The sequence below is a fragment of the Primulina tabacum genome, chromosome 2 (genome assembly GCF_025594145.1).
Source record: "Primulina tabacum isolate GXHZ01 chromosome 2, ASM2559414v2, whole genome shotgun sequence".
Taxonomy (NCBI): Eukaryota; Viridiplantae; Streptophyta; class Magnoliopsida; order Lamiales; family Gesneriaceae; genus Primulina; species Primulina tabacum.
Window position 1 is genome coordinate 41378942 of NC_134551.1, and position 23151 is coordinate 41402092.

Below are 23151 nucleotides of genomic sequence, written 5' to 3' on the forward strand. Positions count from 1 at the left end.
TTCTATTTCAGTCTAAGAAACCTACTGCTCTGATACCACCTGTTGTGAAGACCCGGACGCTAACTCATTTTCTTAAATCGTCATTAGGATTAGATGAATCAATTAAAAAAAATAGGTCGAATTTTTTTTTTTAATTCGAACACTTTATAAACAAGTGTACAAAGTTCTACAACAAGTTATGCTCCATCTTATTTAATTACAAGATCAAGTTCAATATCTACAACCTGATCACGATACACAACTTGTTCAACATCAAGTCATAACAAAACTATAGTTATAACAACTATATATCAAGTGTTGAACAACCATTCTACATCAAAGCCCGGATCACCACTCTAATCTCAATCTTTCAAGCTCTTCTTGACCCTGATCATGTCCCACCTGTTGTCATGCACACATACAAACACAACAACTGCCGGATAACTCCGGTGAGAAACATATTTCCCAGTATAAACAATGTATACATGCATTTCATACAAGCATATATAACAACATAAAACATGTGTTTACTAATATGTATCATGATCCATAATATAGGAAAACATAAATCGATACAAAGCTGTAAATCAAAATCTTTAATTCTTACTCTTTGACTCGACTCTTATATAGGGATCCCGGTTTGAATAAGAACGTAACAAGTCTCCCACCTACTCTCCCCTTCTAAACGGTGGTACGTTCTTATTCTCGGACTTCGGTACACTATATCGAGTATCTACAATAGGAGTCGATCGGTCTCCTATGTGCATCGATATAAACCAAACGTCCAGTGACTTGACACCTCTGCCAAAGACTCATTCAAGACATTTATCCCTTATTTCATGTCGTCTATAAATCAATAGAACAAACACATAATTCAAAGTACAAACAATGCCAATCAAGTATGTGGTTTTGGGAACTTAAGTTATATCTTACTCGAGTTATCTATCCCTGTTTAACATTGATTTATACATTTCTTTTCGTAGTACAAAAGCTTGGCAACTTTGATCTTTCTTTTATCGGTTCTGAAGTTAAACTCTCGAGTTCGAAGCCTTCAATACCAAATATCCTTTTGAAGCCCTTGACGAGAGAAGCACGGAACTAAACTTGGATTGAAAATCGGACGGCCAGATCTCACAAGATCAAATTCTGAAATTCTAGGAAACTTTGAGGAATTTCTATGGAGTTCTGTCTCGGTTTTTCTTGCTGGAATTCTGAGGTGATGGGGAATTTACACCTTTAAATGCATGGTAAAGACAAGTGTCACTTTTCCATTCAGCATTTCTTGCGCATATGCGCGTCCAATGCTGGCGCATATGCGCGAGACTTTTTGTCTCGACGCTTGCACAATTCAACTGCTCGATTATGCGCGCTCTGTCCCCGCACATATGCGCGAGACTTGCTATCTCGGCATTCAACATTTCATCTGCTCGCGCATATGCGCGCCCTGTCTCGCGCATATGCTCGAGATGTTCTGCCTCGGCGATTGGCTTCTCGCGCATATGCATGTCTCTTCTCCGCGCATATGCGCGACATATCCTAGTCTCCACTCTTATATCATGCTTTTCCACTCAATCCCCTTAATTGCACTTTATCCCCTGAAATCTTCACTATTTGCGATTTTTTCAATTGATTAATTTCCAATTACAATGATATAATCTCAGGCCTTACACATGATCAGGAAAATAGTGATTGATAAAACCTGGAGGTTGTTCTACATAAACTTCTTCCTGCAACTGCCCATTTAGAAATGCACTTTTTACATCCATTTGGTAGACTTTAAAGTTCTAGTATAATGCATAGGCAAGGAACATTATGATATCTTCCAGTCTTGCAACTGGTGCATACGTTTCATCGTAGTCAATTCCTTCTTCCTGCCTATATCTTTGTGCTACAAGTCTAGCCTTGTTCTTACCGGGTCAGATGGTTTACCTATCACCAATTCTGGAGGATGTGATTTCTTCCATCTGAGCTCAGTATTTGTTTCTTCCATATCGGCAACTGCTTCTATTGGCAATTTAACGTTTTCAGTTTCAGTTGGAGATGTAACAGTTGGTAACTGAATATCATTTGTTTGCTCCACCAACTGAATATCAGAAGCAGGTTCCTGTTCAACTGATAGATCTAGAATTTTTGGTTTAGGTGTTTGAATGATATTTCTATTGATATGATTTTATTCTTCACTATCATCCTCCAAACTGATCTATGTAAGACGATCAACTAGCTCAACTGAATCAGTTAGCACAGTTTCATCAAAAACAACATGGATAGATTTTTCAACATTCAAAGAGCTTTTATTAAAGACTCTATATGGTTTGCTAACTGAATAATATCCAAGAAATAATCCTTCTGCAGATTTAGCATCAAAGTTTTTTAAATGATTTTTACCATTATTATGGATAAAACATCTGCAGACAAATATTTTGAAATAGGAAACCACACTTTTTCTTGCATGCCAGATCTCATAAGGTGTTTTCATATGATTCTTATTTACCATTGATCTGTTCTGAGTGTAGCATGCAGTGTTTACTGCTTCAGCCCAAAACCTTTGAGAAATACCAGAATCAGCAAGCATTGTTCTAGCAGCCTCTTTAAGGATCCGATTTCTTCTCTCAGCTACACCATTTTGCTGAGGTGTTCTAGCTGCTGAGAGCTCATACTCGATTCCAGTATTTTCTAAAAAAATTGAAAGATTTTGATTGATGAATTCAGTCCCTCTGTCAGACCTTATTCGATCAATCCCAACTGATTTTTCATTTAAAAGTCTTTTGAAGAGCTTAATCAGTTGGCAAGCAGTTTGGTCTTTAGATTTGAGAAAAATGACCCAAATAAATCTTGAAAAATCATCCACAACCACTAAAGTGTATTTCATTCCCCCTAAAATCATGACTTGTATTGAACCAAAAAGATCCATATGCAACAGTTCTAAGCATCGGGAAGATGATTTACAACCTCTGTTTTTGAATGAAGATCTTACTTGTTTACCAAACTTACATGCCGAACAAACTTTTTTTTTGTAAAATCTATTTTGGGCAAACCAATTACAAGATCATGTTTACTCAGATAGGCAATAGACTTAAAGTTTAAGTGGTTCAACTTCTTATGCCACAACCAATTAATGGAAGACTTGGAAGCAATGAAACAAACTGGTGCATAAGGTTGTTCAGTCCAACTGACTTTGTAAGTGTTTCCACAACGATTTCCAGTTAGGATGACCTCATCAGTTGAGTCTCTAACTGAGCAAATATGTTTGTCAAACTGAATAGAGAAATTATTGTCGCATAACTGACTGATTCTTATCAAGTTATACTTCAAATTCTCAACTAGTAGAACATCTTTAATTGTAAAGTTACCATGGATAAGCTTACCCTTACCCACAGTTTTACCTTTGGAGTTGTCTCCAAAACTGATGTTTGGTCCATTATATTTGATCAGTTGAGATAGCAAATTTTCATCTCCTGTCATATTCCGCGAACAACCACTGTCTAGATACTAAATTGATTCAATGATTGTACCTGTTATCTGCAATCACACACAATATATAATTTTGGTACCCATATTCATTTGGGTCCTAAACTGATTAGTACTTTAGGAACCCAGACTTGGATCAGTTTAACTGACTTCCCAGTTGCTGTGTTCCAAACGGTTTTTCTCAAATTCTTGGCAATATGTGTGTTATGTGAGGATGAAACAGTATGATTTGTATCATTTATCAACTGACTGTTCTTTTGATATCTTTTCTGAACTGGATTACAGTTGTACTGATTGTAATAGTCATTCCTTGAGTACCGATTTTTGTGACTGGGTCGTTTAGATGATCAGTTTCTTGTATCAGTTGGACTCTCAGAACTATATCCAATTCCATACCGTTTGCCTTTGTTCTTACTCTCAGTCAATTGAACAGTTGATTTACTAGGTTCTGGGAATTTATTTACCAAGGTTGATTTTACAAAGGTAATGTACTTTCTTTTGTTATTATTCAACTTTGGCTGAGTATCATTTGCAGAGTTTTCAACGTGATCGTTAAAACCTAAACCATTTGTCGGCAACTGATTTTTGAGCATTCTACGTTTCAGTTAACTTAATTGAAGGCTTGTTCCAAGCTTGAATCAGTTCGGTATTTTTTGAAATTTCAGTTTTTAACTGACATATCAAAGCTTGGTTCTCACTCAGTTCTGCTTTTTGCTGTGAAATCTCGCTCTTTAGACTCATCAGTTCAACTGACTTATCAGTTTCTATTTTGTTGTCATTGGGATCATTTTGCTCAGTTTTATCCTTCTGAAATGATCTAGCAAGTTTGTGATACTCATCTACCATAGTCATGCAGTGTGGTAATGAGTTCCTCACGTGTGAAATCAGTAGAGCTGAAATCAAATACATGTTCACTTTCTGACTCCAGTTCTTCATTGTCAGCCATCAAGCATTTGACTTCCTCCTCATCTTCACTTGAGCTGATTGGGCTTTCTGGTTCTGACTCGTCACTGTCAGTTTCTGCCCACTTGGATTTGCTTTCTTCAGCCAAAAGCACTTCATGCTTCTTTTTGGATGATTTCTTGTTATCTCTGGTCCTTCTTCTATGCTCGTATGGCTTCTTTGCCTTTTCAGTTGATCCACGACTATCCTTCTTCGTCTTAGGACAATCTGCTATAAAATGACCAGATTTGCCACAGTTGTAGCAAGCATATGACTCATCTTTGGGCTGACTTTTCTAATACTGCTTCTGGAAATTTCCTTGATTCTTCCTCATAAACCTTCCAAATTTCTTGATAAACAGTGACATAGCATCACTGCTCAGTTTATCAGCAGATTTGTCAGCTGAACCAGTTGGTTCCAGTCTGACAACACTTAAAGCAGTTGTAGCTGGTGGTGTTGAGGGTTCTCCTTCTCTAGTCTGCAGCTCAAATTCATATTCCTTTAAATCAGAAAACAGGTCGTGAAGCTCAACCTTGTTTAGGTCCTTTGATTCCCTCATAGCCATGATCTTTACATCTCATTCTTTGGGAAGACCTCTAATCACCTTTAGTGCCACTTCTTTGTTCGAATACAATTTTTCAAGTGCATTCAGTTCGTTGATAATACCACTGATCCTCTCATTGTATCATGCATGGATTCTGCATTCTTCATTTTTATGTTGTCATATTTTTGAACAGCCACTGATAGCTTGTTCTCTTTTGTTTACTCATTTCCTTCGCACAGCTGGATCAGCTTCTCCCATATTTCTTTTCCAGTTTTACACATCTTGATTTTTCTGAACGTGACTTTGTCCAGTGTTTTATTCAAGATATCCTTAGCCACATTATCTAGGTTGGCTTTCCTCTTATCCTCAGTTTTCCATTCCTCTCTGGGCTTTTCTAAGCGATGAGGTGCCCCATCAATAATGGCAACTACTGTATTTGCTTTTAGGATTCTCATGGGACCGTCAGTAATGACGTACCACATGTCGTCATCTTGTGCAGCTAAATGAGCATGCATTCTTATTTTTCAATCATCAAAGTCTTCTCTGGAGAACAACGGTATTTTGTTGAATGAAAACATGTTAATCAGTTTTGTGAATAATAGTATTCTGAGACAAGATTCAATTGCTCTGATACCACTTGTTAGGATTGGTTGATTGGTTGGGAAGTGTTTAAAAGGGGGGTTGAATAAAAACTTACGCTTTTGATCTCTTTTCGAAATGAAGTGTCAGTTCGGTGACAAACTGAAATTAGAATCTTGTCAGTCGATGACAATCAGTTTAACTGATAACAGTTGCGGAAAATAAACTGTCTGAAAGATAGAATAAATAACTGAAGTAATAACACGAAGATTTATGGATGTTCATAGATTTAATTTCTCCTACGTCACCCCTTCTATCATAAGGATATGATATGCACTAAAAGACTTTGATCGATACAAAATTTGTACAGACCCCCTTCAGTATGGACTTAACACTTCCAAAACTGAAACTCTTAGTTTATACAATATTTCCCAGTTCTACGATTGATTTCGGCACAACTGATCTAATTAAATATCGAATGAAATACAAAACAGTTTGTGCTTATAATCTCTAAACGGAGCCTCAAATGCTACAAATATATCCAATAAGTGTGAGCTTTTTTGATTCTTGAATAAGAGAGATGATTTCAGCAGAGTAACAACAAGCTTTTGAGAATGTATAGATCGATTCTTTTTCTCAACTGCTCTTCTCACCTATTTATAGGCTTCTTTTCCAACGGTAACATTAAATATAATTTGTATTTTTATAACCGTTGATTGCTACGTCAATATTCTTCTGACATTCGTATACTGTAGACTCTGAAATGCGGCATTCCACTATGAGTTGCAGCCTGCTTTGTACTATTTGTCGGTTGAATGTCTTTTTCAACTGATAACGTGTACAGCTGAGTGATCAGCTGATAAGCAATAGCTGATACGCTTAGAACTGAATAAATGAACTGATCATTTTCCAACTGATCAGTCAGTTGTCTACGAGAATTCAATTATGCTGTAAATTCAGTTCAGCTATGGTTTAGGCAATTGTCAGTTTATTTGTGTAGATCAGTTTATTCCAGATTGTTTGAACAGTTAGTCCAATAAATTAGATACTTAGTTTGTCAAATCATCGAAATTTGGTTTCCAACATTTTCGAAACTTGCTAATTGAAATGCTTAACATACTTTTATTTCACTCGATAAATTAAATTTAGCCTTAAATGCTAAAATTTATAAATCCTTTAAAATACTATTTTCTTGACTTAAATAAAAATTATAACTTTAAATTTTTAACACCTTAATCGTCTCCGGTCTCCTTTCCCGGTTCGGCATAGAATATTCTTCTGAAAGATACAACTTGAGAAAACACTTTAAATTGCATAAATAAATATATATACATTAAAAATAATTTAACACATAACATACATTACATAGATTATTAATTAAATACTTAAATTATTTCAATCATGCATGGGGTTTACATGTACTGGTTTTTGAGCACTACAAATCCTCCCCCTTAAATAAATTTCATCCTCGAAATTAAGACTTACCAAACAACTCTGGGTAGCGAGTCCTCATGTCGGCTTCAGTCTCCCAAGTAGCTTCCTCGTAGGAATGGTTCATCCACTTGACGTTGACCAACTTGGTAACCTTGTTCCGTAGTCTCATCTCCTATCGATCTAGAATCAAAATAGGCTTTTCCTCGTATGACAGGTTCAGTGATAGCTGTAACAGTTCAAAGCTTAGTACATGTGAAAGATTCTCCATGTACTTCCTTAGCATCAAAACATGGAACACATTGTGTACTCCTGCCAGATTCAGCGGCAGTGCTACTCGATAGGCTAGTGTTCCCATTTTTTCAAAGATCTCGAACGGTCCAATGTGTAGAGCTCAAAATCAGTACACGTAAAACACATGCATTTATTTATTTTTTAAATTATTTAATTACTTTTAAAATGATTTTTAACGATGCATGATCTATTTAATTGTATTATTTTAAATTATTTATTTTTATGTGATGCACGTTAAAATGTTTTCTTGAGTTTCATGTTTCAGGCAATTATTCGATGCGGGATCAAGGAAAAGAGACCGGCGACGAGTTTGGCGATTTAAAATATGGTATTTTATTTTAAAGTTTGGATTGAGGCATTTTAAGTGATTTATTTAGTTTTTAGCATTTTATAAGCCTAATTTAATTTATTAGGTGATTTTAAGATTTTAAACTTTTAATGTCTAGCACATGTGTATTTTATTTTAAATAGGGGATTTTTGGTAAAGTTAGTGTTTGATTAACATTTAATTAGTTGTTAATTTTTAATTAAGCAAAATTTTATCCTCTAATCACCTAAAACTCACGCACACACACTTAAACACACACACTTACCCGACAACACACACACACATTTTCATTGCTTAGCATTTCATTTCATTTCTTTTTTTTAGAGTAAACCTAGGGTTCTAAGAACCAAGAGCAGCCGCCCCTATCCTCTGCATCTTTCCAGAAATTTTCGTCCGCTTTTCTTCAAGAAAATCGTGCCACATTCATCCCGGATCAACCCTCGCACCATTTTCGCTTCGGCATCGCCGTATCGTGAGTTTTAAATATCAAAAGGCATGTATAATCTTTTGTTTCTGCATCAATCTCGTCATATTCTGTGTTGTGATATTTATTGTGCATAAAAATCCATGTATGTGGTGAAAAGTTTGAGCAAAAACGTTTGAGTTGAATTTTTGCTCGAAAATTTTAGATATAAACATGTGTCTGCTGTAATTTCGATTCTCGTGTAAATTCAGTCAATGTTCTGGGAAAACTTTCAACATATAAAACATAGAACTTTTTGATACCTTCGATTTGACAGTAAATTTGTAATTTTTGGATAAAAAACGAGTGAATTATGATTGTTTTTGTGGGACTGCTGAAACTGCATTTTTCTAAAAATGTGTTCTTGATGGGTTCTTGAAGTTTATTATTTGCAGGCTTAGTTGGGAACAATCGGGTGATAGCTGCTGCGTTTAGGTATATGGAGTAGGATGTTGGGATAAGTTTTGATGTTTCGTTTCCTGTCAACAGTCCTTGGGTGCATTAGAAGTCATAAGAAGCATTTGGTATAAAAAAAATTTGAATTTATGGGTTTTATTGCATGGCGTGTGGTGCGTCGTTTCTGTGGGGACGTTTGGGTTGTTTTTATGGAGTCGATTCAGTGCCATAGCGTCCTAGGATGAATCTCGATGTTTTGGTTCATGGTCCGTATGATCGAATTAGGAGGATTAAGCCACAAGTGTAGTGATTTCCGTTGGTTTACCTTTTTCGTAGGCACACGGACCCTGAAACGGGGTCCGTGCCCTTGTTTCTTTCGGCGTGTGAAATTCCAGAGTCTACATGGACCCGGAGCCAGACCCTAACACGGGGTCCGTGCCTTTGTTAATTACGTAGGTTGAGTTTGTCGTGTCTTCCATTGCTTGGGAAATGATCACACTTCATATAGAGATTGTTTTGGGGTTCGATGTCATGTTTTAGTACGATGATTAAACGAGGTCAAGTCCCAAGTGATTTGGAATGTCATAATGAAATTTGTCATTTTGGGTGTGAGCATGACTAATACGTCTAAGTTATGGAAGTTAAGTGCTGGAACTCATGTTAGTATGCGCAGGAGGCTAAACCCGAGGACCTATAATGCTTTAAGATTTTATGCATGTTTCAAATACTTTGATTTTCATTAGATGTGTTTACGTTGATGAAACAAGTATCTTTAGCAAACTTTATTCGTGATCTTTTTATTGCAAATATTTTTGGATTAACAGTTTATTTTAATCTAAAATTTGAAAGTTTATTTCTTATTTAAGAAATTTTTTTAATTTTCTGCAAATTTTAAAGTTGTTCAAAATACAGTACGTTACATTAGGTATCAGAGCGGTGTTCTTGTAAAGGGTTATGCATACTGCCAGTTGCGAGAAGCTCACGAAGTCACACCTCAAGTCTGTAAGTTTTAAAGTTTTAAATTGTTTCATGTAGTAAACATCAAGTCATGATTTCAGCACTTTCATCATATGATATTAGTATTATGTTCATGTATGTTTGGTTTACGTGTTGGATAAATTTTGGAACAGTATGCCTCCTAGACTTATGGTTGCGCGTGGAGCAAGATGAGAATAGGGAAGCCCAGGATGGGGAGAGGGCCACTCTTCCTCGTCACCACTAGATATGTAGGCTCAGATAATTGCAGGTATGGTTCAGTTCTTTGCACAATTTGCGGAGAACAATGCTGCAGTGGATACAGGGGCGAGGCCTAGACCAGAGGCAGTTTATGAGAGGTTCAGGAGGATGCACCCAAAGGAGTTCTCGGGTACTACTGACCCGATGGTAACTGAGGGATGGATTAAGTCCATCGAGGTAATTTTCTCTTTCATGGAGCTGCAGGATGCAGACAGAGTTAGATGTGCCACATTTCTGCTGACAGGAGATGCCAGATTGTGGTGGGAGAGCGCATCTGTGTCAATGAACCTGCAAACAATGACTTGGGATGGCTTTAAGGAGGTATTCTACTCCAAGTACTTCACTGAGGAAGTACGCTCCTGTCTGACCAGAGAGTTGATGACTTTACGACAGGGAGACAGCAGTGTTGCAGAGCTTGTCAGGAAGTTTGAGAGGGGGTGTCACTTTGTACCCCTGATTGCGATTGATGCCCGGAAGAAGCTGAGTCATTTTATTGATGGCTTATGGCCGATCTTGTGCCGTGATGTGAGGGTTGCTGGTCCTATTACTTATGCAGTTGTCGTGTCGAAAGCTTTGGTGGCAGAGCAGGACCAGAGAGAAATTGAGAGCGACAGGCAGGGCAAGAGACCCTATCAGGCACCACAGCAGCAGCAGCGATCTCAGTTTGAGAGGCCTTTCCAGGGACAGCAGGGGAAGAAGCCATTTCAAGGATCGCCGAAAGGCAAGGGTCCTATTCCTCAGCAGAAGGCTCCTCAGAGGCCGGATGAGCAACCGGTGTGCCTGAAGTGCAACCGCCAGCATCCGGGACAGTATTTATGGAGATCGGGCAAATGCTTCAAATGCGGAGCCAGTGATCATATGCTGAGAGACTGCCCACGGTGGAAGCAGCCGACCTAGGGGGGAGAGTGTTCGCCATGCAGGCAGAGGAGGCAAACCCATACACGACCCTGTTGACTGGTAACTTATTTATTTCAGCATCGTATTAACTTTGTTATTCATATCTCAAATTTTATTTGAGATTATTAGTGTGCTAGTTAGTATTTTTGGTGACTTGTGTAAAGATTTTCTACTATGCGCGAGGTAAAGATTCGACTTTTGGGATAAGTTTTGTGTTGTGCTAAAGTCTCTCAGGAAATATTTTTATAAAGAGGGTAACCACAAAGGCCTTGATAGATTCCGGGGCCACCCACTCTTTTATTTCGGAGTCATTCGCTAATCACCTGGATGTCAAGTTTATTGGACTTGACGTGAGCTATTCAGTGATAGTCTCATCAGGGGAAGAGTTATCAGCTACTAGCATGGTCAGACACATCGATCTTGAACTGCAGAGCCACTTAGTGTATGCCGATTTGATTGTGTTGCCGATGCCAGAATTTGATACTATTTTGGGAATGGACTGGCTGACGAAGAACATTGTTCTTATTGACTTCCAGAAAAGGTCAGTGTTGGTAAAACCGTTGGGCATGGAGAAGTTTGTCTTTGAGCCAGATAGATGGAAGAGTTTCCCTCGCATAATCTCTTGCATGCAGGCACGGAGACTTATTCACAAGGGATGTCAGGCTTTCTTGGCCAGTATTATTTCCACACCTAACGTACCCACTCCGTCGATATCTGAGATGCCAGTAGTCAGATATTTTCTTGAAGTGTTTTCTGATGACGTCACAGCTTTCCACCAGAGATAGAGGTGGAGTTTGCTATTGATCTTATGCCAGGAACTGTGCCAATCTCTAAGGCACCGTACCGTTTAACCCCAGTTGAGATATTAGAGCTCAAGCAGCAGATTCAGGAGCTCCTAGACAAAGAATTCATCTGCCCTAGTTTCTCACCATGGGGCGCACCAGTGATCTTCGTTAAGAAGAAAGACAGGATCATGAGGTTGTGTATCGATTACCGAGAACTGAACAACGTAACGATCAAGAAACAATACCCACTACGAGGATCGAGGACTTGTTTGATCAGTTGCAGGGAGCTACAATGTTCTGTAAGATAGATCTGCGATCAGGGTATCATCAGCTGAAGGTAAAGTATGCAGATGTTCATAAGACGGCCTTCAGAACCAGATATGGGCACTACGAGTTCTTAGTGATGCCGTTTGGACTGACGAATGCTCCAGCGATATTTATTGACCTCATGAACCGAGTATTTCAGCCCTACCTAGATCAGTTCGTCATAGTGTTCATTGACGACATTCTTATCTACTTGAAGAGCCATGAGGAGCACAGTCAACACTTGGGTACAGTTTTGCAGGTATTGCAGAGTCGTAAGTTGTTCGCAAAATTCAGTAAGTGTGAATTCTGGTTCGAGAAGGTAGCATTTTTGGGTCATATAATATCTAGCAGTGGTATCGAGGTGGATCCAGCTAAGATGGCAGCAGTTAAGGAATGGGTTGAGCCGAAGAATGCGTCAGAGATCGGCAGTTTCCTAGGCTTAGCAGGCTATTATAGGAAATTTATTCGGGGATTTTCTTTTCTTCGATAGCAGTGCCACTCACCTCATTGACCAAGAAGAATGTCAATTTTTTATGGAGTGATGATTGCCAGAAGAGCTTTGATACTTTGAAGTAAGCTCTTATCACAGCGTTGGTATTAGCCATGCCAGCAGGACAAGGCAATTTTGTGCTATACACCGATGCTTCTAATCATGGTTTAGGCGCAACTTTGATGCAGCATGGTCAGGTCATAGCCTATGCCTCCAGACAGTTGAAAGTGCATGAGAAGAATTATCCGACTCATGATCTCGAGTTAGCTGCCGTTGTAACGCCCCAGATTCGACGACTGTCCTCACTGCACCACGACGAGTCTTTTCAACGTGCTTATGTCCTCACTCACACGCACCCTAGGAAACTTCCTAGGAGGTCATCCATTCCAGAATTTCCCCAAGTCAAGCACGCTTAACTTTGGAGTTCTTATGTGATGAGCTACCGAAAAGAAGATGCACCTTCGTGATATGAGTAGTACAAATCAAATCTTTTAAGCCATTTTCAACTGTACAGTCCATTACATTGAACAGTCTCGGAATCCCTCTCATTCCGGTATGGGATCGGTTCATTCATGTTCCCTCCACCTAGAAGCCTGCCAAGAGCCGCTCATTGTCCGTGCAACCTCATGGCACTGGCGATCACCCCCCGCCCTTTTCGACCCCGGGCCTCACATGCCCACCAGCTTCCGCTTGGTTCGTCCCCGAACCACAGCGTACTAAGAGAGGTTGGCTCTGATATCAGCTGTAACGCCCCATATTCGACGACTCTCTTCACTGTACCACGACGAGTCTTTTCAACGTGCTTAGGTCCTCACTCACACGCACCCTAGGAAACTTTCCAGGAGGTCACCCATCCCAGAATTTTCCCAAGTCAAGCACGCTTAACTTTGGAGTTCTTATGTGATGAGCTACCGAAAAGAAGATGCACCTTCGTGATATGAGTAGTACAAATCAAATCTTTTAAGCCCTTTTCAACTGTACAGTCCATTACATTGAACAGTCTCGGAATCCCTCTCATTCCGGTGTGAGATCGGTTCATTCATGTTCCCTCCACCTAGAAGCCTGCCAGGAGCCGCTCATTGTCCGTGCAACCTCATGGCACCGGCGATCACCCCCCGTCCTCTTCGACCCCGGGCCTCACATGCCCACCAGCTTCCGCTTGGTTCGTCCCCGAACAACACCGTACTAAGAGAGGTCGGCTCTGATACCAGCTGTAACGCCCCATATTCGACGATTGTCTTCACTGTACCACGACGAGTCTTTTCAACGTGCTTAGGTCCTCACTCACTCGCACCCTAGGAAACTTTCCAGGAGGTCACCCATCCCAGACTTTTCCCAAGTCAAGCACGCTTAACTTAGGAGTTCTTATGTGATGAGCTACTGAAAAAAAGATGTGCCTTCGTGATATGAGTAGTACAAATCAAATCTTTTAAGCCCTCTTCAACTGTACAGTCCATTACATTGAACAGTCTCGGAATCCCTCTCATTCCGGTGTGAGATCGGTTCATTCATGTTCCCTCCACCTAGAAGCCTGCCAGGAGCCGCTCATTGTCCGTGCAACCTCATGGCACCGGTGATCACCCCCCTCCCTCTTCGACCCCGGGCCTCACATGCCCACCAGCTTCCGCTTGGTTCGTCCCCGAACCACATCGTACTAAGAGAGGTCGGCTCTGATACCAGCTGTAACGCCCCATATTCGACGACTTGTCTTCACTGTACCACGACGAGTCTTTTCAACGTGCTTAGGTCCTCACTCACACGCACCCTAGGAAACTTTCCAGGGGTCACCCATCCCAAAATTTTCCCAAGTCAAGCACGCTTAACTTTGGAGTTCTTATGTGATGAGCTACCGAAAAGAAGATGCACCTTCGTGATATGAGTAGTACAAATCAAATCTTTTAAGCCCTTTTCAACAGTACAGTCCATTACATTGAACAGTCTCGGAATCCCTCTCATTCCGGTGTGAGATCGGTTCATTCATGTTCCCTCCACCTAGAAGCCTGCCAGGAGCCGCTCATTGTCCGTGCAACCTCATGGCACCGGCGATCAGCCCCCGCCCTCTTCGACCCCGGGCCTCACATGCCCACCAGCTTCCGCTTGGTTCATCCCCGAACCACACCGTACTAAGAGAGGTCGGCTCTGATACCAGCTGTAACGCCCCATATTCGACGACTGTCTTCACTGTACCACGACGAGTCTTTTCAACGTGCTTAGGTCCTCACTCACACGCACCCTACTAGGAAACTTTCCAGGAGGTCACCCATCCCAGAATTTTCCCAAGTCAAGCACGCTTAACTTTGGAGTTCTTATGTGATGAGCTACCGAAAAGTAGATGCGCCTTCGTGATATGAGTAGTACAAATCAAATCTTTTAAGCCCTCTTCAACTGTAATGTCCATTACATTGAACAGTCTCGGAATCCCTCTCATTTCGGTGTAGGATCGGTTCATTCATGTTCCCTCCACCTAGAATCCTGCCAGGAGCCGCTCATTGTCCGTGCAACCTCATGGCATCGGCGATCACCCCCCGCCCTCTTCGGCCCCGGGCCTCACATCCGTCGTCTTTGCGTTGAAAATTTGGAGAGATTATTTGTATGGCAAGAAATGCCAGATATTTACTGATCACAAGAGTCTCAAGTACTTTTTAACGTAGAAAGAGCTGAATATGAGACAAAGATTGTGGTTAGAGTTACTGAAAAACTACGATTGTGAAATTAGCTACCATCCAGGTAAAGCAAATGTCGTGGCAGATGCCTTGAGCAGAAAAGTTGTAGTCGTAGCAAGTTGTAAGTGCAGAGATATCTTCAGTCAGAGATTCAGATATTTGGGTTAATGGTTTATCCTAAGGGCAGGGCTCCTAAGCTGACTAATCTGACAGCCCAGTCTTCTATGTTTGACCAAATCCGTAGAGGTCAGCCTTCAGATGAGAAGTTACAGAAATGGGAACTGAAGGATGAAGCCAAGGGCAGTGTACTTTACACTGTGTCTTATGGTATTGTGAAGTACAGAGGAAGGATGTGGGTACTTAGTGTTGATTGGATCAAAGAGAATATTCTAACAGAGGCACATACATCTCTGTATTCCATCCACCCAGGAGGTACCAAGATGTACAAGCATTTGCTGATTTTGTATTGTTAGCCAGGTATGAAGAGAGACATCCGCCGATTTGTGTCTGAATGCGTCACTTGTCAGCAAGTGAGAGAAGAGCATCAGAGGCCAGTAGGAATGCTTAAGCCGCTCTCCATCCCCGAGTGGAAATGGGAGAATATCACCATGGACTTCGTTGTTGGTTTGTCGAGGTCAGTCAGAGGATCCATGCTATTTGGGTTATAGTTGATCAATTTACTAAGTCGGCACACTTCTTGCCAGTGAAGACGACTTTCTCCATGACGCAATATGTGAAGCTCTATATCATGGAGATAGTTCGATTGCACGGAATCCCAGTTTCTATTGTGTCCGATAAGGACCCAAGGTTTACATCGTCCTTTTGGAAGAGTTTACATGCAACCATGGGGACGAAGTTCCTATTCAGTACAGCATTTCACCCTCAGACAGATGGCCAGTCAGAACGAGTAATTCAGATTTTGGAGGATTTGTTGAGACCTTTTGTGATAGATTTCCATGGGAATTGGGAATCAAAGCTACCCCTAATGGAGTTTACCTACAACAATAGTTTCCAATCGTCTATAGGTTTGGCTCCCTACAAGGAACTGTATGGAAGGAAGTGCAGATCGTCGATTCATTGGGATGAAGTCAGTGAGAGATCAGAACTTGGTCCAGAGTTTGTTCAGCAGACTGCAGATGTGGTGGTCAGGTTCCGAGACAGGATGAAGACCGCCCAGAGTCGTCAAAAGAGTTATGCTGACAAGAGCAGAAGGGATCTTGAGTTTGCCGTAGGTGATCACGTTTTCGTAAAGATAGCACCTATGAAAGGTGTTATGAGGTTTGGGAAGAGAAGCAAGCTTAGTCCAAAGTTTATTAGACCGTTCGAGATTCTTGACAGAGTTGAGACACTAGCTTATCGTGTAGCTCTTCCGTCGAATCTGGCCGGTGTACACAATGTGTTCCATGTCTTGATGCTGAAGAAGTATATAGCAAATCCTTCGCATGTTTTGAGCTATGAGCCGTTACAGCTTGCTCCGGATTTTTCGTATGAGGAAAGACCTGTCCAAATCCTAGACCGACAAGAACGGAGACTTCGGAACAAATTTACCAGGCTGCTCAAAGTCTGGTGGCTAAATCAATCAGTGGAGGAGGCCACTTGGGATACCGAAGCAGATATGAGAAACCGCTACCTGGAACTGTTTGGTAAGACTTAATTTCGAGGACGAAATTTATTTAAGTGGGGATGGAATTGTAGAGCCCAAAATCAATACACATAAAACCCATGCATTTATTTATTGGTTAAATTATTTTATTAATTTTAAAATGATTTTTAGCGATGCATTATTTATTTAATTGTATTTTTTAAAATTATTTATGTTTATGTGATGCACGTTAAAATGTTTTCTTGAGTTTCATGTTTTAGGGAATTATTCGATGCGAGATCGAGGAAGAGAGTCCGGCGACGAGTTTGGCGATTTAAAATGTGGTATTTTTTTTTTAAAGTTAGGATTGGGGCATTTGAAATGATTTATTTAGTTTTTAGCATTTTAAAAGCCTAATTTAATTTATTAGATGATTTTAAGATTTTAAACTTTTAAAGTCTAGCACATGTGTATTTTATTTTAATTAGAGGATTTTTGGTAAAGTTAGTGTTTGATTAACATTTAATTAGTTGTTAATTTTTAATTAAGAAAAATTTTATCCTTAATTACCTAAAACTCACGCACACACACTTAAACACACACACACTTACACGACAAAACACACACACATTTTCATTGCATAGCATTTCATTTCATTTCATTTTTTTGATAGTAAACCAAGGGTTCTAAGAACCAAAACAGCCGCCCCTATCCTCTGCATCTTTCCAGCAATTTTCGTCCACTTTTCTTCAAGAAAATCGTGCCACGTTCGTCTCATATCAACCCTCGCACCATTTCCGCTTCGGTATCGCCGTATCGTGAGTTTTAAATATCAAAATGCATGTATAATCTTTTGTTTTCGCATCGATCTTGTCATATTATGTATTGTGATATTTATTATGCGTAAAAATCCATATATGTGGTGAAAAGTTTGAGCAAAAATGTTTGGGTTGAACTCTGGATCGAAAATTTTAGATCTAAAAATGTATCTGCTCTAATAACGATTCCTGTGTAAATTTGGTCAATTTTTTGGAAAAATTTTCAACATATAAAACGTATAAATTTTTTATACCTTCGATTTAACAGTAAATTCGTAATTTTTGGATTAGTAACGAGTGAGTTATAATTGTTCTTGTGGGACTGCTAAAACTTCAATTTTCTAAAAATGCGTTCTTGACGGGTTCTTGAAGTTTATTAGTTGCAGGCTTCATTGGGAAACGTCGGGCAATCGCTACTGCGTTTAGGTATATGGAGTAGGATTTTGGGATGAGTTTTGATGTTTTGTTTCGTGTCGACAGTGCTTGGGTGCATTAGAAGTCGTAAGAAGCATTTGGTTTCAAAAAAAATTGAATTTATGGGTTTTATTGTGTGGCGTGTGGTGCGTCATTTATGTGGGGACGTTTGGTTCATTTTTATTAGGTCAAGTCAGTGCCATAGCATCTTATGATGAGTCTTGATGTGTAACGTCAACTCTTTTTTTTAACTCACATTTTTTAAAAAACATTTAAACGTTTCGCATGCATACATTGTACAGAAAAATATAACATTTAAAAATGATCTTAAATATTTGATGGTAAAAATAATGCAATTTAAAATAATCAAACTCATCCCAAAATCATACGTAAACATGAACCAATCAAAATCTTAAAAATCATCAGCGTATGAAAATATTCATCACCACTCAATCTCATAAATTATAATGCGGAAAATATGTGGTCCTCGGGTCGTGTCACCGCACCAGGTCTGCCTACTCAGAGTTTGGATGCGGAAAATATGTGGTCCTCGGGTCGTATCACCGCACCAGGTCTGCCTACTCAGAGTTTGGCACCTCCAGTCCCCTCATCAATAAGCTCACCTGCATCACACACGCCCAGTGAGTCTAAAGACTCAACACACCTGTACCAGGAATAACAAGTACATATACATGGCACACAACAGTGAAAAATACCATAATCAACATATCTTATATGAACTTTAAAATCTTAATGTAAACGTGTTATATGCAATCGTGACATGTCAAAAACAGCTCATCGTTAATCATCATTCATCATTTATCATTCATCATTCGTCATTTATCGTTCATCATTTAGCAAATTCAGTTCATTAGAAGTGACTATCGTACATCATTCATCATTTACGATGGATCCATCATACATAGAACCGCGGTACCCGGCGGCTGTCGGACATCAGTGACAGGATCACCCATCCATTGTGCCTAGGCCTCATCATCAGCATTTACATATACGTCTTAAACATTTACATATACTTCGATAGCCACAACTCATTCCCATCATTCAAAACATTACCATTTTCATCACTTATAAAAATCATGCACCAATGCAATTTTTCTTAAATCCAAGCATCCGACGTATATTTTCATAAAATCTAAAAATCGTGATCATGATGCATAAACATTTAAAATATCATAAATTTGTGCTCAGGGCGTTACCAAGACCAAAATCTCATCCCGGGTGCGAAATGACCATTTTGCCCCTGGAAATCCAAAAATTTACATTTTGCCCCTAGACATAAAATTTAACGTTTTTGACGTTTTCTTAATACCATTGACTCTAACATGTCCTAAATAATTATTTAAGCCTACATGAATTTTTTTTATTTTGCTTAAATCGATGACTTTTAAATTAATCTTTAAATAAAACATATTAATGTGTTTTAATCCCGAATTAAACCAAACCTTAGCATAAAATTCTCAAATTAAAAACTTAGACTTATAATAATTATTTGAGCTTAAATATAATTTTCCACAATTTTATTAAGCATAAATCTAGGCGTTTCAATTAATTCTTTAATTAACGTTTCGTGCGGCAATTAAATCCCGGATAAATCCAAAACTCATTATTTTGATCTGAAACTTACCAAACTCTTAAAAATGTCCCAAAACATATTTACAATCATTCCTAGACATAAACTCGAGCTCATTTCATAACTTAACCGAATTGTTTTAAAACTTAGACTGGGGTCCCGGTTTTAACCCGAATCGATTCGAAATCCAACCAAAGTTTTCCAACTTTCTCCTACACCTATTAAACATATAAAAGGATCTAAAAACATCCAAACCAGACCTCTACAGCCCTCGGCCATGAACCATATACTGCTGGAAAAATTTCCCAAAAGAACTCACTTGAACTCTGGTTGCACCCCTACCATAATTTACGTCCCTAGCCCAAACCCAGCTGGACCAGCAATGACTCGACCTTCCCTAGACCATCCTAGGACACCTCTGGACTCAAGGAACTCACGGCTACAGCCCCATGCAAGCCATGAAGCGCAGCCACTCGAGGAAAGCTAGAACGAGCCCAACCCGAGACCCAACTTCACCAAGCTCACTCGATCGCCTACAACACCATGCCCAGCAGTGTTCAGGCTATCTAAGGACACAACTCAGACCCACCAGGGTCTGGTTCGAGGCTTGGGAGCAGCCCTTGCACCACCGCCTACTTCTAACCTCTCGACAGCCCCTTCCTCAAAGCAAAACAAACGAGACAAGCGCTCGGTTCCTCCCCGATGGAAACCCTTACGCACCACCAGCCCTTTGACAGCAGTAACTCACGACCCTAGCCACGTAATAGCCTAAGCTTGGCAGTCCCCTTGCAACAAAACTACAAAACGTAAACAACACAACACCAAAAGCAATAAAATTGAACAAAACCGAAGGATTCCTCATGTTCTTGACTAGATCGAAAGATTTCATGTACACATGCTGTAACGCCCTGAAAATTTTAAGGTCCACGCGAACCACATGCATACGATTTATTAAATTCCCCTGTATTTTAATTAATTGTTTTAATTACATAAATTAATTATGTTGTACATATTTGCATGTTTAAAATATATTTTTCTACATGGTTGCATTAAAATATATTTTTAAAGGATATTCGAGTTGCGATCGAAGAACGGAGACCGAGGGCTCGAAAATGAAAAATGTTTTTATTAAATAATTGTTTTTAATAATTTAAAATGTGGTTGATGTTTTTTCATATTTTTGAAAATAAGGGGTTTTGATGTGATTTTATACGTCGGGACGTACATTTTATCGGTGTTGATTTTTCATCAAAATACGAATGTTTTGTGCAACCCGGCTATTAAATTCACAAACTTATTTTAACAAAATTATTTTAATATTTTAATTAAATCCTAAGCAAGTATTAGCGGGCCTAAACTTAGGCTTAATAGGCCTAAATCCTTGTTAGGAAATAATTAAGTATAAAATATGATAATCACTCCAACCTTCCACCAATCTCACGCCACTTTGGAGAATTTGCACACACCAAAATTCTCCTCACACTACACGACACACACACACATCAAATTGAAGAAAATTTCGGTGCAAGCTCCAACGGTTTCAAGCCAAGGTCTCCTACGTCTAAGTTCTTCGTATCGCCATCGAATATTTGTGCGTTTAATACGCAAAGGTATGTCTTAATCTCTTTTTTCTCATCTTTCACACCATATTATATATTTGATACATGATTGCATGAAAAACATGATACCACTTTTATATTTTCGTTTTTATGACTATACATGCACAAAACTAGTGTTTTCATATTTTAAAACTCCTCATAATGATGCACAAAGAGCTGTCATGGTAGGGGTACTTGAAGGGATGTTTTTCCACATGTTTAAGGGTCCCTAGGTGTAGGTTTAAGGGCTGGAAAAAATAGGGAAGAAATAAAAACAAAAATAGATTCCTTAAGGGAAAAGACTCTTCGACTAGGAGTCTTTGAGGGTCATGGCTGCTAGCTGCAGTTGGGGAGGGTACACTAGACTTAATTGGGCTGCATAGGAGGGATGGGTAGAGGGTGGACATGGTGGTTAAGGGCTGGAGGCGAAGCTAGCCTAGGTTCGAATCATATTAGGACTAGGACTCTTGTGCAAAAAAATTCAGTAGCTTCCTAGGCATGTTCAAGGGACTTAATGGGCTGGAATTAGGTTTTATATGGGTTAGTTAGGTGTTATTAAGCTTTGGTTCAAGTTTGGTAAGTTTTGGTTAAGTTTCGAGTCCATACGAGTCAAAACGGGAAGTACGTCTAAGTTTAAAAACGAATCGGGAAACGCCTAGATTTAAGCTAAATAGAATTATGAAAAATTATATATAAGCTCAAATAATTATTAAAAGTCTAAGTTTTTAATTTGGAAATTTTATATTAATGTTTGGTTTAATTCGGGATTAAAACGCGTTAATATGTTATAGTTAAATATTAATTTAAAAATCATCGATTTAAGCTAAATAAAAATATGAGAAAATTTATGTAGGCTTAAATAAGTATTTGAGACATGTTAGAGTTAATGGAATTAAGAAAAAGTCAAAACGTGAAATTTTACGGCCTAGAGGTAAAACGGTCTTTTTACACCTAAAATTTAGTAAACATCATGGCAGTGCCCTGAATGCTGTTTTATGTGCTAACATGATTATTTTCAATGATTATGGAATTTTATATCTTAAAATGATTATTTTAAATGTTTATGGGATTTTATAAGTTAAAATGAGTATTTTAAATGTTTACGATTTATTATGTCAAAATATTATTTATAAATGGTTATGATTTAATACGTTAAAATACTTATTTTAAATGTTTATGATTTAAATGCATATTTTAAACTATTATGATGTTGAAATGTTTATTTTAAAGATTTATGGATTTTTATAAGTTAAAAGGTTTATGGATTTTTATGAGGAAACGATAACGTTAAAAGACGTGTTACATGCTTGTTTTTAAAAGAAAAAGGATATTAAATGCATGATGTTTATAAAGTAATGGGAATGTAAAACGTTGAAGGAAGTGAAGTAATTGTGACTATTGAGGTTATAAGTTTTGAGGTAAGAATGGGAATACCGTGAGGGGAGAAGGCCCCAGAGGGAGCCCATTTAAGGGAAAAGGCCCCAGAGGGAGCCTCGACGATCGTATTCTATTCGAAGAGGATAGGCCAAGGCTCAGTTGACGAGTGAGAGTGTCCCTGATGTCCCCGTCGCCCAGTACTGTGGTTACATGTAAATGGATCCATCGACTTTTTGAGGTTTGATGAAAATCACAATTAACGATCTGAATTTAACAAAAGAAAAGGAAAAGGAAAAATGTTTATGATCATGATAAAAGGATTCATGTTATGAAATGAGGAAAAATGAAAAGTTGAGGTTTACGCTATGCATGTTATAAAAATATTTATGTTTAAAGTTTATGCATCTTCATGAAAACGATATTTTAAGTACAAGTATTTTCACTGTTGCATGTAATTAGTATATGTATTACTTGTTATCAAGATTATGGGATGTTGAGTCTTTAGACTCACTAGGTGTGATTGATGCAGGTGATTATGATAATAATGTTAATGGAGGTCTTGATGGTTGACTTTGCTAGATTGAAGGAGCACATAACCCGAGGACCTATGCTAGTTTTCCTCACTAGTTTACGATTCATGGTTTTAAGTGATGTTAAGAATACTTTTATAACTTTTAATTATTTATGAGTGATTTTTGAGAGGTTATAGTATGGGCTATACTTTTCAAATAATGTTTTTTGGGTTGATAAAATAGTTGGTTGTTTTACTTTTAAAATGGTACCAAAATATTTTATGTTTCGGCCGAATGCTAATTGAAGTTTGAAAAAAAAATCTAGTACGTTTTAATAAAACGAGTAGCAGACGTTTCACATGCATACACATCAGTAATATCAACGTGAATGATGCAAAAACGAAGTAACAAGCGTGCCTTGATGTATTTTTAACGAAAACTTGAAGAACCGCGCGAAG

At 38.8% G+C, this 23151-nt stretch overlaps 1 long non-coding RNA gene across 2 annotated transcripts in view; it reads right to left on the reverse strand.

Annotated features, from left to right (window-relative positions):
- Nucleotides 1-1891: 1891 nt before the first annotated feature.
- The window catches only part of LOC142531925 (uncharacterized), a 66856-nt gene continuing 45596 nt past the window's right edge, over nt 1892-23151 (reverse strand). Inside the window, exon 4 of one of the 2 annotated variants that reach the window (XR_012816413.1) lies at nt 1892-1977. This is a non-coding gene — a long non-coding RNA (uncharacterized LOC142531925). The remainder of the gene's footprint in view (nt 1978-23151) is intronic. The other variant, XR_012816416.1, reaches the window with a different exon arrangement.